The 15,115-nt window shown below is 40.8% G+C and overlaps 1 protein-coding gene across 1 annotated transcript in view; it reads right to left on the bottom strand.

Annotated features, from left to right (window-relative positions):
• COL11A1 (collagen type XI alpha 1 chain) overlaps positions 1-15,115 on the bottom strand; it is a 253,934-nt gene that overhangs the window by 173,358 nt on the left and 65,461 nt on the right. The gene's annotated exons all lie outside the window — the stretch shown is intronic.

Below are 15,115 nucleotides of genomic sequence, written 5' to 3'. Positions count from 1 at the left end.
TTTTGCCACATTTCGGTATTTCTGGTGTCAGAGACTGAAACTAAGCCTGCTATGAACAAGCATAGTTATGTATGTAATACGCACAAATATCTATTGTACTGTTAAGGGCTCGTACACACAACTGATTTTCTTCTCCCAGGGCTATCCATGGATAGAACTCATAGCCATGATATTCTATAGGGCTGTGCACATGAGCATTTTTTTCCTCAGACCAAGTGGTCCAAGTAAAAAATCTGAGACATGTCCGATTTTGAATGTCAATCAAAATCGGCAATGGAAGTTTATGTGTCCATGAAAATATTGGACCGCACTTGGATTTCATCTGATTTTCAAAGACTGACAGAATGGAGAGGTACAAGAGACTTTATTGTTTTTTTTCTCTCCACCTCTGAGAAACTGATGCCACTCTGATCAAATTCTTATCAAACTTTGATCAGAATAATTGGACCGTTTTTCTCAGATGGAAACAGTCATGTGCACCTACCCTACCAGTGTTCCTCCGACTGGATAACTCTGCCCACCGGGGGGGGGGTATCTGCAGATTTTTGTGCACGAAGGGTGTGTGCCAAAATGATCTACTTTAGGCTTTGTGCGCACAATGTCTCTTATACTCCGACATAACTGCAGAGTTTTGCTTCAGGATGATGCTTTAGGAAAACACAGTTTTTTCTGAAGCGTCTATGTTGGCATTTTTTTGGTTGTTTTTAGTAGTGCCATCACTGCTGCCCCTCTTTGGGCTTGTATTTATCAACTAGTGAGCGGATTTGGTGGGAAGGCACCTGAAAGATGGACCAATTAATTCTTTTAACTGCTTCATGCCTTTGCAAATGTGAAGTGGTTAAAGCACCACCCCAGAGCTGCAATGGAAAAAAAAAACGCTGGAGTGGTGCTACTAATCTAAGTTCATTGCCCCTAGTCTTATACTTACCGGCCACTGTCTTCTTCACGTTCTATTGCCGATGCTCCCATCAGTCTCCAACAGTATGTGAACTGCCGGCTGCTCCAGTGTTGGCTGGTCACTTTTCAATGCAAGTCTATGAGAGACTTGTTATGGCTCTTATAGACTTATATAGAGAGCTTGTGACCATCACTTCTGACTTCTGGCCAGTCAGAAGTTGCAGCCACAGGATGGCACTGCGGGAGCGGAGCGGTGCCTATAAAGGGTGAAAGACAATAAGACAGGGGCAGGAAACTTAGATTGATAGAACCACTCCAGAGCTGAAAAAAAAAGAAAACATTGGAGAGGTGCTTTAAAAGACAATCAAAAGACCGAATTGATATGTTCGCTCTTTTTAATATTTATTTTCAAGCACCTTACTGAGCGTATCCACATGAAAAAGACATTGTGTGCATACCTTCTTATTATGCTACAAAAGATTTTAATTTTCCTCATTACTATAGCATTCGAGAAGTAGACCCTTCCTCAGATCTAAAAAGCACAGACAAAATATTGAGTTTCATTTATCAAATGGGCACCAAGGACAGCTTTTGTTTTCGACACAACTGTCATCTCTACCCCAGTGATGTAATACTGATGATTCTGATGTGATAAGATGGTCACAGCTCCATACAGTAATCATTAGATGTGTTTCAGGAGAAGCTGGATAACAAGCATTATGGCAGCCACTGCAGTACATCCAGCTGTCCTAGAGCTATTAACAGAAAATCTGGCTTTAATAGATATGAAGTAGAACATGTATTATTGCATTCTGAAAAAAATATACTAATCAGAGGACTATCAGAGCAAACACAAGCTCTGTGGTTGCCTCCATGCAATATTCATTGTCATCCGGCATTCCAAAATCAGATACAGAGTTATTCCCACGCTAGTAAAGATCCATTTCTATGGACCAACCGGCAGCAAAATACGACCACTGATCGGTAAATTTTTACCCATCTGGGATAATTTAAATGCCTGTTTATAAAGGCAAACTAAAGCAAATGATGATCTGTACTAGATGGCGCAGTGCACATAGGCTGCCATAGTTCTTGACAGCGTGAATTCTGATTACACAGAATGATGCAACACCGATGACAAGATCTTCTCCCGGAAGTCCGTATTAGTGTTCGGAGTTCTGGGAGAACTGTGAGAGAGAGAGACCCCTAGCCCGTACTGCAACCATTTTACAGCCCTTTTACAGCCCCAAAGTTTGGGTCCCCATTGACTTGTACGGGCTTCGGGTTGGGGTTCAACTTCAGGTAGAGTTCTGGTACTCGAACTGAACTTTGGACAAAAGTTTGATCGAACACAACAAACCCTAACATCCATGGGTCCGTTCATGCCTACCAGTGATCCAAAAAACGGAATTGGAACCTGGGAGCCAGCCTCTGCTCAATTCATTGTTAACAGGACTGCTGGAAAGAGCTAAGTGCTTGAGCTCTTGTTCCATAGACTATGGATGAAGCGAAGGTCAAGCACACTTCCACTCCATTCAGGATGAGCCTTTGGAGATCCTGGTTTCTGGAGCTCCAGCGGTCAGACCCCAAGTGATCAGGAAGTAATTCCTTATCCTATGGATAGAGAATAACTTTTTGTCTTTGGGACAACCCTTTAAATATCACTTTAACAATATGATAGACCAGGCCAGTGAGAAATGTCTTATACTTCATTCATCCAGTGACGGTGCCGTCCAAAGCTTAACCACTTGCTGCTGAGTATCCTGACAGATCAGAGCTGATCGCTGGAGGTCCCATCAGCAGGACACTGTGATCAGCTCTTCAGCGTCTCTTCTAGTAAAATTAGAATGTACAAATTGGACAGAGTTGAGCCATAAACTTGCTCCGACCTTTAAGCTTGTATTTATGACATCAGTTTCTCACTGCGTGATTCCTTGAGAATGAGGTGAAAAAAAAGTTAGGCTACCAGGGGTGTTCGTTACTGTCGAACAGGATCAAAGTCTGGATATTAATCACTTAAATTTGTCTTTGAGAACTTGTGTTGTTTGTACAACAAATTGCGGTGGCCTCCTACATAGTATATGTATAAAATGAGTTCCATCTGGTGAATTCTGGAGCCGCGCTCCAATCAGCCATTTCAGGTCCTCATAAATCTCAGTAATAAACCCCCGGCTGGAGGCATTTTGGATCCCAGATTGCAATAAGGAATCACGCAGATGTCTATGCAGCTTCCTTCATAGTCAGCACAATGAGATACGCCATGATTACTTGGTTTGTTCAAGTCGACTGACGGTAGATTGATTGATTTTCTGACATATAGTAGTTGAGAATTCGCTTACAGACATTTTTGTTCCTTTTGAATTTTCAGCCTCCTATATGTTTCTAAGCTTCTCATGCCACAATGAACATTTAATGCCATTGCCCTTTCATAACTATCACTTGCTTCTTCATTGTTCTTAAAGGGATTGTCCACCTTTGGGGACACTTTTTTTCTTACTTAAATGCATGCAATTGTTGCTACATATCATTTTCGCAATTGTCTTTCATTTAAAAAGTTGCACCGTTTGGCTTCTATAGCCGCTGTATTACACTATCTATTGCTGGCTGCAAAATGAGGTAACGGGATTGGCCACAGTATCTTTATTTTATCAGATGAGTTGAGGACATTATTCAGGGACACTTACTATTACATAGATATGACAGGTTCTCCTCCTGCTCTTGTAAGTGCAGCTTTCCCCATAGACTGCACTGCTCTGCTGTCCATACAGTGGCTGCTGGTGGAGGAACATGTGACCCGACCTGTCCACCAGTCTCCTCCAATAGAAAAGCAGCTTTCTCATGTGAGGTTTGCTATTGGAGGAGACTGATGGACAGGTCTGGTCACATGTTCCTCCACCAGCAGCCATTGTATACCAATCAATAGACAGTGTAAGGCAGGGGTCATACGGCCATTAACTCTCTCATGCGAGAGAATCAGGCCAATTATGCTAATGACATTTGGCTCAAACTCTGTCACAGGTTGATCAGAGTGTCATCTTAGTGTGATTGGATTCTCTCATGTGAGAGAATTGCATCACAGGTACGGAGAAGACGGAAATTTCTCCATCTTCTCCATTCTCCATGTCCGCGGTCATCGGACTGCACTCAGATATCATCCGAGTGCAGTCTGATGTTTAACATGCACCCATAGACTTGTATGGGTGTACGTAATCCCATCAAATGAACTTCCAGCATTGCGATTGTTTTCTCATTCCAAATCAGCATGAGAAAAATAATCGCCTATCTGCACTGCCCCATAGTATAACATTGGGTTGAGTGCTATGCAATAAAACATCAGATAACACTCGGGGCCCATCAGAGTCTAGTTATGCCAATGCCATTGCTTACTTGATTAGCCTAACAACTGTGTTAGCCGGCTATGACCAGGTCAAAAATGTTTCTATTTAATGATCCTCCAAATAGTAATAAAAGTTGCATGAACTGCTCTGTAGGATTCATGGCTGCCATTTAATCCTACACTTTTTCCAGAGAAAATGTATGGCTGGCTGCAGGCTGCCAAGAATTAGACATGCTAGGGGTGCTATGGAAAATCGGAATAGTGACAATATAAGTTCCCACGTGCACGTGCAGCCAATTATAAAAGATAAAAAACATCGCTATTCTCCCTTCCTACTTCTCATTTTGAAAAATGTTAATTTCTATGTTTAAAGTTCCTGAAATACCTACACGAGATCTGTGCAAATCTCATCCACTTTGCTAATACTGTCTTTTGCTAAAGATATTTTGCTTTTAAATTCAGAGGAAAAATCCACAGCATTTTCCCTTCTAAATGACATATAATAGATGAAGTCCCTGATATGGATTTTCAGTATCTAGGAGTTTCACGTTATGCCTTTGGGGGATGACACCATTGGGGAAATCAAAACCTAATGAATCCATCACAATAAGCAAAATTGTGGTGCCTACTGTATATTCACTGAATACAGAGAAGAGTTGGAAGTCTATATGCTAAACTCTTTTTTTTATTTAAAAAGGACATTAACCTGCTTCTTAGGAAAGTTATAATAGAGCTACACGCTCAGTAGGAGTCCCCAGCTTCCTCTGTGATTTATGTGCTCGGTAGAATAGAGCCATCAGTCTTTCTTGCTGCACTTTCAAGGCTGAGACCACTGGCAGAAACAACTCTACTGATTTCTTCTGAGCCCGAGGACTCCACGTGCAGAGAGCAGAAAATGTCTTTCATCTCCACGAAGGCAGTCAACGTCAAAATGTGCAATCGTCACGAGAAAGGGTCAGGAAAAATATTGATAATGTCAATGGGAGAGACTCTGGCATGATATCAAAAATGCTAATAATTAGAAAGGAGTATTAAATATTTTAGTCATAATTAGAAGAAAGGTGGCACTCACCGTCCCATAAAAAAGATCTTTTATTGTATCACCTTAAAACATGGATGCAGGAGAATATTGTGGACACTTATAGGATGAAACGACCGTCGTCCTATACACCAAATTCTCCTACATCCATGATTAAATGTGATACAATAAAGGATCTTTTTATGGGATGGTGAGTGCCACCTTTCTTCTAATTATGGACATGCTTTCAACTGTTTTTTCATTGGTGAGCACCCCAGATCCCAGAGGTTCGGTGTATAATTTAGCCTCAAAAAGCAGGATTATTCGGGCAATAGGTTGAATATTGGTGCCGGTTTTCCAGTCTTGTGACCCACCTTAATATTTTAGTATCAACTCCTGAAAAACTTGTTGTTGTTTTCTCTTGTATTCATTGCTGACAGCCAGGGATGGGTACTGTCTTTTTGAAAGGGGTTGTCCTGAAATAACCCTCCAATTATATGATTACTTGATAGCCATACATTTAGCTATAAATATTAAATACCCACAGCAATCAGGTCCCTTAAAGGGAACCTGTTAGGAGCTTTGGGTCATAAAACCAAATACATTGATAGGTTGAGTAGTAAAATACAAATTCAAACATAACTTCCTGGACGCGAAACGAATATTCCATGTCTGAGAAAGTCAATTTTAAATCTTTATGTAAATGAGACTGCAAGTGCACCAGGTGCGGTCAATATTCCAGCAAGTGCACTGATTCTCTCTATTATTCCTTGCCTAATGTCGCTCCCATGACCTTGATTGACCTCATTGAAAACGTAGTGTCTCACAAGAGATGTCAATCAAGTCCATAATGGTAACACTAGGAGGGGAATACTGGAATAATCAGGAATCGGTCCGCCCTCAGCGCTCTTGCAGCCTCATTTACATGATTATTTTAAGTTAACTTTCACAGAGATGGTTTATCTGTTTGTGGTTTGGAAGACATGTTTTAACTTGTCTTTTACTATCCTACCCATGCATGGTAACCCTAAAGCCCAGATAGGTTCCCGTCATATGGAGCACTAGAGTTGTAATGAATCCCCCAGGATTTTCCTCATGATTGTGTCTGAAAGCAGCATAATGTATTGACAGAGACTCTGATTCCAGCGAAGTGTCACCTACTGGGCTGCATGCTGTAGCTATGATACAATCTCTGTTTTATCAGCAGGAGATTATCACTAGAGGACTAGTAAACCTTGTGACGACACAGCATCAATCTGGCTACTGGTACAGGGGGTGAATTATTCTTAATTATTCCAGATGTACTGTTCCTTTGTTCAGTAAGTCAAGGGACATGAGCCATTGTTTCATGTGAGACTGTCTGGTGCCCCGTGTTGTACGTTAATTAGTTGAATGCCTGCTGACAATGTATTGCATCAGCCCTCTGCGGTGTACTAGTCTGCACAACTTGGAGGACAAATATGCAGTCTAATTGAACAATTGAACAATGAGGGATTACCTTCCTCCACCCTCCCCCAAATCCTCTGGGATATAAAACTGCCTGCCCCTGTCACTTGTGTCATTCCACAGGAGGTACTTGCTGTGAATGTACTATATGTTGTTGACTGTTAGTGATCCAATAAAGTCTTACTGGAGTGTGATACCCTCATCCCTGTTTTGTCTGAGTAGTGTTCTGCCCACAAGGAAGGAGTGCGGCATTTAGTGGGATGAGCCCTGGTCCATGCAGTCTTTCTAAAGACAGCCAGGCCAGAGGATGAAAGCACCCACTGACACTCGTGTCTCCACAAACCTGCTGCATGTAGTTCTCCATAAGCTTTCTGTCTATGCAATGTGTATATAGAAAGCTGTCAATCAGTGGTGTGGGCGGGGTTATACAGAGCTCAGCATTCAGAGAACCAGTATATTTGCAAAAGAGAAAACTGTGATTTTATCAAAACTGCAGCAAGCAACCCATTAAGTGAAAGATTTCTGGAATTAGGGTCTTTGTCTCCACATTAGACCCCCCTCACATGTCAGTATAAAAACAGTACCGGTGTCATCAGTGATTCGGATCCATGTGTCATCCGTGTGCCATCCGTGTTTTTCCAGTATGAATAAAGAAATAATGAAATTACAAAGCTTCTCCAATACTTTGCAATTTTAAACATGTACAGCACACAGATGGCAAACGGATGGCACACGGATGGTACACAGATGCAATCAGTGTTTTTCATGGACCCATAAACTTGTATTGGCCATCTGTGCTGCTGATAAAAATGGACACAGGCACATGGTCAGTGTAAAAACACGGACATGTGCACAGCAGCATAGGTTATAATGGGTACGTGTGGCAACCGTGAAATAAACAGATAGCACACGTACTGCAAAAATGGACACGTGAAAACCTTAGGCTGCTTTCAGATGAAAAAGCAAAATCCTGGTGACAAATTCCCTTTAATATATTGTGTTTAATAGAACAGGAAAAATAAAAGTCTTTCATTCAGTATTTTGATCAATGATAGAATTTAGTTGATATAATTTATAGGCACTTTTGAGCCCACTGATGACTTTAATGAGTCAGATCTGATTCCATAATGGTAGACTCCAGCAGTCCTTCTGTTGGCAATAGCTATACATTTTAGCGTTGATACTTGTCATTAAGATGGAAGTTAAATCAGGAAATCAGCATGAAAAAAAAAATAAGAATAAATCAAAGAGTAAGAAGTGCTCTTGAATCAGACAACTTGCAGGATTGTGCCACTGTAGGTAATTCACAGACATGAACAGCCCAGGTCTTGTTCTCACTTCAAGGAAAGGAGTTGACAGGCATCTTTCAGCGCTGTCCAAAGCCAGAAAACTGCTGTATGGATAACTGGCTGTAGCCCAAAATTTCATTTCATATCATATCAGTTACAAGGAGGCAAAGTAAACAGAGAAAGGAATGTTACTTGATAGTTGAAAGCAGACTGAGAAGTAGTCTTAACTTTGAAAGAGATCAGTTAACACCTAAATCTGGTTCTCTGACAAGGCTTGATCTTTTAAGTAAAATATATCACATTTGTAGATATGTCATTGCTAACATCTCTCTGAAGATGTAGACAGTTTACGAATGTTTACGAGGAAATACTACATCAGTGTGTAAGCGCGGACCACAATAAATTATCAGTATGGTCCAAAATGTTGGAGGACATTTATCATTGAATTTTTGGCAACATATTGGTGCAAATTGCAGCATTTCTTTGTCGCCAATACAAAAGCCAAACTTTTATAAATTTTTACACAATTTGTTACACCACTATTCAGTGCCTATGCCAAAACTTAAAAATGAGGAGAAACAGACATGCTTAATCTTTTGGTGTGAAAAATTAGATATTCATGATTTCAATTCTACATAAAAGTCACAAAAAAGTTGCATAGTCTAGACTGATCATAACTGTCATAAAAAAAGGTGTGGAAACAATGCGTTCCAAACATTTTAAACATGCAGAAAGATAAATTGAGCAAAATTTGACGTAAATGTGAGACATTTGACACTTTGGTCTCTCATTACTTTCTAACATTAGAAATAGTACCAATTAACAGGCATAAAAAGTCACAAAATAATGAAATTGATCAAAGTGATTAAACCTAGAGCAATTTTTCTCATACTAGAAAATCGCTGATGTGTGTATGAGCCCTAGTTATTCTTATTATCTAGTATTTCTTTTTAGGGTTCGTTCAGACAATTTTAATTTCAGTCGGTGTGAAACGGACAGCGCATGGACAGCACGCTGACAAATATTACCCTGTATGCAAGTGCACACAAGCAGTTTTCAGTTAAAGGGAATCTGTCACCAGGTTTTCGCTTCTTAATGTGAGAGCAGCATATTGTAGAGCTAGAGACCCTGATTCTAGTGATGTCTCACTTACTAGACTGCTTGCTTTAGTTTTGATAAAATCATATTTTTATCAGCAGGAGATTATGACTAGAGGACTAGTAAACCTGCTGCCAGGTAGTCCTCCATATTCATGAGCTCTGTATAATCCCGCCCCTACCACTGATTGTCAGCTTTCTGTGTACACTGTACAATCAGTGGTGTGGTTGGGGTTATACAGAGCTCAGCATTCAGAGAACTGCTAGATCTGCAGCAGATGAAACAGTGATTGCATCAAAATTACAGCAAGCAGCCCAGCAAATGATATATCACTGGAATCAGGATCTCTGCCCCTACATTATTCTACTCTCAGATGGAGTTGCAAAAAAACTGGTGACAGATTCCCTATAAGCAGAAAACAAATGGAGTCTTGAAGCTAAAAATATGTAGATTTTATTGCACACAATGTTAAAAAAGGGCTACAAGGCCAAAATGTGTAAGACAACATAACCAGGTAATAGATCACAATACAAGCACAGATAATGTGAAGTAAAGACAATAGGTATCCTTGTTAAGAATTTTCATAAATGAATACAGCAATAATTTTAGTAGTAATATATAAATCTAATCCATGTAATACAACAAGAATAGTCTTAACCACAAGATGCACAATAAAAAGTGACCCAAAAAACATGTGCCCTGATGCGCGTTTTGCTTATTCACTCTTGCTTCCTCATTGGGTGCAGAGGTGCAGAGACTGACCAGCAGCACATGAAACCGCCTGCTCCTAGCAATCATGATGTATGACGCATGCCCAGGAGAGAAAGAAATTTTATGGACCGGAATAGTGCACGAAATATCAGGCATCTTCTGCACTAGTCTGAGATTTAGACCAGTATATGGAGCTTCATACAGAGCCAATCACGTTCACAATTTGCAGACGTGATTGTCCCAATTTTTACAATAGCTATCTGATCCTGGTTTTACTACCAATAGTGTCAATTGCTAGAACTATTGGTTACTTGCTAGAACCTATTATCAATTGGTTTAGTATATTAAAGAGACACATGTAGCCATAGCCCAATGTTTTGTTCTGAGAAGACAACTGGACCATGAATGAATTGCTTAAAGGAAACCTGTCATGTGAAAAAATGATATTAACATGCAGATATGGGGTTAACTTGCAAGTTAATAGCATTCTGAAGCTGCTTTGCACTCACACTGAAAGCCTGGCTACCACAAGGAAATTAACTTTATTCCTCAATGCATAGTGAGCGGCTGTAACCATGCCTCAGCCCTGACTGACCGCCGGCTCTACAGTGCATCAGTACCGAGCTATCAGTCAGTGCAGAGGGTTCAATCACAGCCACCGCTCACAGTACACTGAGTGGTGACTGAAGCCGTGCTGGCCCACCCCTAAGACTAAAAGCCCCAGTAAGCTGGGAAGGCATAACATTAATTTCCTTCCGGCAGCGGGACTCTCAGAGCTGCTTCAGAACACTATTAACCTAAAGATTAACCCTATATCTGCAGGTTAATAGCATTTTTTTTTACATGATATGTTCCCTTAAAGCTGCTAAATATCCCCGAAAGAGATTTTACAACATATCTGGATTTGTATTGGATATTTGCCATGTCATTGTTAATGTAATTAGTGAATTGGTTCAGGCTACTGTGGGATGCCGAGTTTAAGCAAACCTTAGGGCCCAATACATCAAGGCATAAATCATCTTGATACCTTGAAAAATTTTGGCGCAACTTGAAGTCCTGATCAGCTTCACCAAACGGAGCGGAACTAGGGCGAGATGGGGCATGGTGCAACCGGCGTGGCAAATTCTTCAAAGATTATTAATAGTGATAAGCGAGCGGTGCTGGTTTAACCCTTTAAATGAGAACGCTCGCTCATCACTAATTATTTACTTACAGGGAGCCTGTCACCTAGAAAAACCTGCAGATATGGGGTTAATCTGCAGGTTTATAGCGTTATTAACCTGCCAGGCGCCCGCACTTTGAGCCCTGCTGCTGGGAGGAAATGAACTTTATTCCTCCTGGTAGCGTTCGGGTTTCAGTCTCGGGGGTGGCATCGATGCGGGTTCAGTCACTACTCAGTGTATAGAGAGTGATGGCTGTAACCGACTAACCGCGCCCCCAGCACTGACTGACAGCCTGCTTTAATGCTCATCCTGCTGTCAGTCAGTGCCACTTACAGATGCATAGTTTTTATTGCAGGGTGACACCAATATGGTGGATCCCTAGGATATAGTAAGACTGTGTGTCAGCTGGAGCTGCTGGAGGAACTAAAACGTTGTCAACTATGAAGAAGAATCCTGCACTCACCGCTCGATAATCTCAGGATCCAACAGATGGAGTGAGCACAGTATTTCTTTGTATGGATACGCGTACATAAGAAGCATGAAAGCCATGAGATCTGTACATCACACAAAGACGTTCGGTAAACTATTTGCCCAGAGCTACACTGGAATGTAAAGGCAATAAATACTTCTATTGTTCATACATAACAATACATTTCCGGGAGGTCTGGCTTCATCTTGGTCTACAATGTAATACTTCTCAGACGTTTTTACGATTAACTCCAATCACTTAGAACACAATTCTTACGCTGAATCATTAGGCCTTCTTCACACCATGTTTGGGCCTCGCTAAAAATAAAGAACTCTAAGGCCGGGTTCACATTTGGTAGTATAATACACAGCCAAAACCTGCGAGGAGAAACTGCACACATTTTACCATCGTTATATGACATTTGTACAGGTGAAACTGATTTTTTTTAAAAAATAAAAAATGTTTCAACTTTAAAAAAATTGCAGTACATTCCCAGAACGTGTGTACCCAGCCCCGAAGCAGGTGAGAAATACAGAAATGATAAAAAATGAGGAAACCAGATAAAATAAAGGAAAGGAGTCTATGGGGGAAAATTGTTATTGTCTGTGCAAATCTTCTATGGTGTAAAAAAAGTTACATATTTTGGGCACAAGCCCCTCTGTCTAGTTTTTTGTAGAACTTAGTACAATGGCTAGGGCAAACTATGGCCAAAATGATTACTATAGTTTAGATCAGATATCAGTTTCTGTCAAATATCTAATAGATCAGCGAATAAACCTCATATATTTGAGGGAACTCAAGTATAATCCAAGAACATGCACTTTGAGATTTTTGTACAATTGTGTCTGTGTTGGCGGTTTTTATTTAGCCTAAAGAGGTTGTCCACTACTTTATCACTGATGACCTATCCTTGGGACATCAATAACTGGTCAGGGTCCGACATCTCCTATTGATTTGAATAGGAGGCAGATGTGCAGTACCTGAAGACGGAGCAGCTTCGCAATTGAGTATTTCGGGTCGGCTACACCAAATACAGCTGATCGGCGGGAGTACCGGATGTCGGACCCCAGCCGATCAGACATTGATGACCTATTCTAAGGATAGGTCATCAATGATAAAGTAGTGGACAACCTCTTTAAGCTACTTTAGATGCAGAAATACAAAAAAAATTATGAAAGAAAATTTAAAACAGATTTTAAAATGGCAAAATAAATATGGAGGAAACAGAAATAACAAGAGAAATAAATAAAGTCCAGTAGTATTACACAAAACACAACATGAGGAGATGAGAAAGATGCCACAGTCCCAATAAAATAGGAGAACACAGTGATGCTGTTCTGTTCTTTGTCTCAACAGCGACAGGAGTATTCATGCCATTAACGCAATCTTTGTAGCCTTAAAGGGATCCAATAAATATGAGGGTCTACTGTGACCTTAAAAGCTGCAAGCAGCTTCCTACCATCTATCGGATTGTATGTAAGGACTTGAGCTAATGAACTTCATACACACAAAAGCCCAAAGAAAACTCCTCTGCTGCAGACCATTCAGTGTGTGTCTAAGGCCCCATTCACATGTCTGTTTTTCTTGTACTAGTGCTTTCCATCTTTTTCATGGATAGCACTCGTACCTATAACAGCGAATGGGGCCATACACACGTCTGTAATTTCTCACGGAAAATCGTGGACACATATCTGATATTGATTCGAGTGTCGGATCAAAATCAGCAATGCAAGTCTATGGGTTCATGAAAAAATCAGACTGCACTCGGATGACATTCATGTGCTGTATGTTGTTCATGGACTGCTAGAGAGGAAAAGATGGAGAAACTTTTTTCTTGTTTGTTTTTCATCTGAGAAATTCTGATGGTAAAAACTGACACGGTGACCAAACTCTGATGAAACTGATAAAAAAACACTTATGAAATTCAGACTAATTTCCTTGTATGAGAAAAAGCTCTTTCAGACGTGATGTTTCTCGTACTCAAAAAATGGTCCAAGTTTCATTAGTGTTTTTAATCAGAGTTTGCTCAGAGTGTCAGATTTTACCATCAGAGTTGGGTCAGAGTTTGCTCAGAGTGTCACATTTTACCATCAGAGTTGGGTCAGAGTTTGCTTAGAGTGTCAGATTTTACCATCAGAGTTGGGTCAGAGTTTGGTCAGAGTGTCAGATTTTACCATCAGAGTTTGGTCAGAGGGTCAGATTTTACCATCAGAGTTGGGTCAGAGTTTGGTCAGAGTGTCAGATTTTACCATCAGAGTTGGGTCAGAGTTTGCTTAGAGTGTCAGATTTTACCATCAGAGTTGGGTCAGAGTTTGGTCAGAGTGTCACATTTTACCATCAGAGTTGGGTCACAGTTTGGTCAGAGTGTCAGATTTTACCATCAGAGTTGGGTCAGAGTTTGCTTAGAGTGTCACGTTTTACCATCAGAGTTGGGTCAGAGTTTGGTCAGAGTGTCAGATTTTACCATAAGAGTTGGGTCAGAGTTTGCTCAGAGTGTCAGATTTTACCATCAGAGTTGGGTCAGAGTTTGGTCAGAGTGTCAGATTTTACCATCAGAGTTGGGTCAGAGTTTGGTCAGAGTGTCAGATTTTACCATAAGAGTTGGGTCAGAGTTTGGTCAGAGTGTCAGATTTTACCATCAGAGTTTGCTCAGAGTGTCAGATTTTACCATAAGAGTTGGGTCAGAGTTTGGTCAGAGTGTCACATTTTACCATCAGAGTTGGGTCAGAGCTTGCTCAGAGTGTCACGTTTTACCATCAGAGTTGGGTCAGAGTTTGGTCAGAGTGTCAGATTTTACCATAAGAGTTGGGTCAGAGTTTGGTCAGAGTGTCAGATTTTACCATAAGAGTTGGGTCAGAGTTTGGTCAGAGTGTCAGATTTTACCATCAGAGTTTGCTCAGAGTGTCAGATTTTACCATAAGAGTTGGGTCAGAGTTTGGTCAGAGTGTCAGATTTTACCATAAGAGTTGGGTCAGAGTTTGCTCAGAGTGTCAGATTTTACCATCAGAGTTGGGTCAGAGTTTGGTCAGAGTGTCAGATTTTACCATCAGAGTTGGGTCAGAGTTTGGTCAGAGTGTCAGATTTTACCATAAGAGTTGGGTCAGAGTTTGGTCAGAGTGTCAGATTTTACCATCAGAGTTTGCTCAGAGTGTCAGATTTTACCATAAGAGTTGGGTCAGAGTTTGGTCAGAGTGTCACATTTTACCATCAGAGTTGGGTCAGAGCTTGCTCAGAGTGTCACGTTTTACCATCAGAGTTGGGTCAGAGTTTGGTCAGAGTGTCAGATTTTACCATAAGAGTTGGGTCAGAGTTTGGTCAGAGTGTCAGATTTTACCATAAGAGTTGGGTCAGAGTTTGGTCAGAGTGTCAGATTTTACCATCAGAGTTTGCTCAGAGTGTCAGATTTTACCATAAGAGTTGGGTCAGAGTTTGGTCAGAGTGTCAGATTTTACCATCAGAGTTTGCTCAGAGTGTCAGATTTTACCATAAGAGTTGGGTCAGAGTTTGGTCAGAGTGTCACATTTTACCATCAGAGTTGGGTCAGAGCTTGCTCAGAGTGTCACGTTTTACCATCAGAGTTGGGTCAGAGTTTGATCAGAGTGTCAGATTTTACCATCAGAGTTTGGTAAGAGTTCCACTAGTTTTTCATGGATGAGAAACAGAAAAAAAGTTTCTCTATCTTCTCCT

Source organism: Phyllobates terribilis, unplaced genomic scaffold, assembly GCF_046119375.1.
Source record: "Phyllobates terribilis strain yellow unplaced genomic scaffold, ASM4611937v1 Scaffold_8__6_contigs__length_399053987, whole genome shotgun sequence".
Classification (NCBI taxonomy): Eukaryota; Metazoa; Chordata; class Amphibia; order Anura; family Dendrobatidae; genus Phyllobates; species Phyllobates terribilis.
Note: the sequence above shows the minus strand (reverse complement) of the source record. Positions and strands in the feature narration are given on the sequence as shown.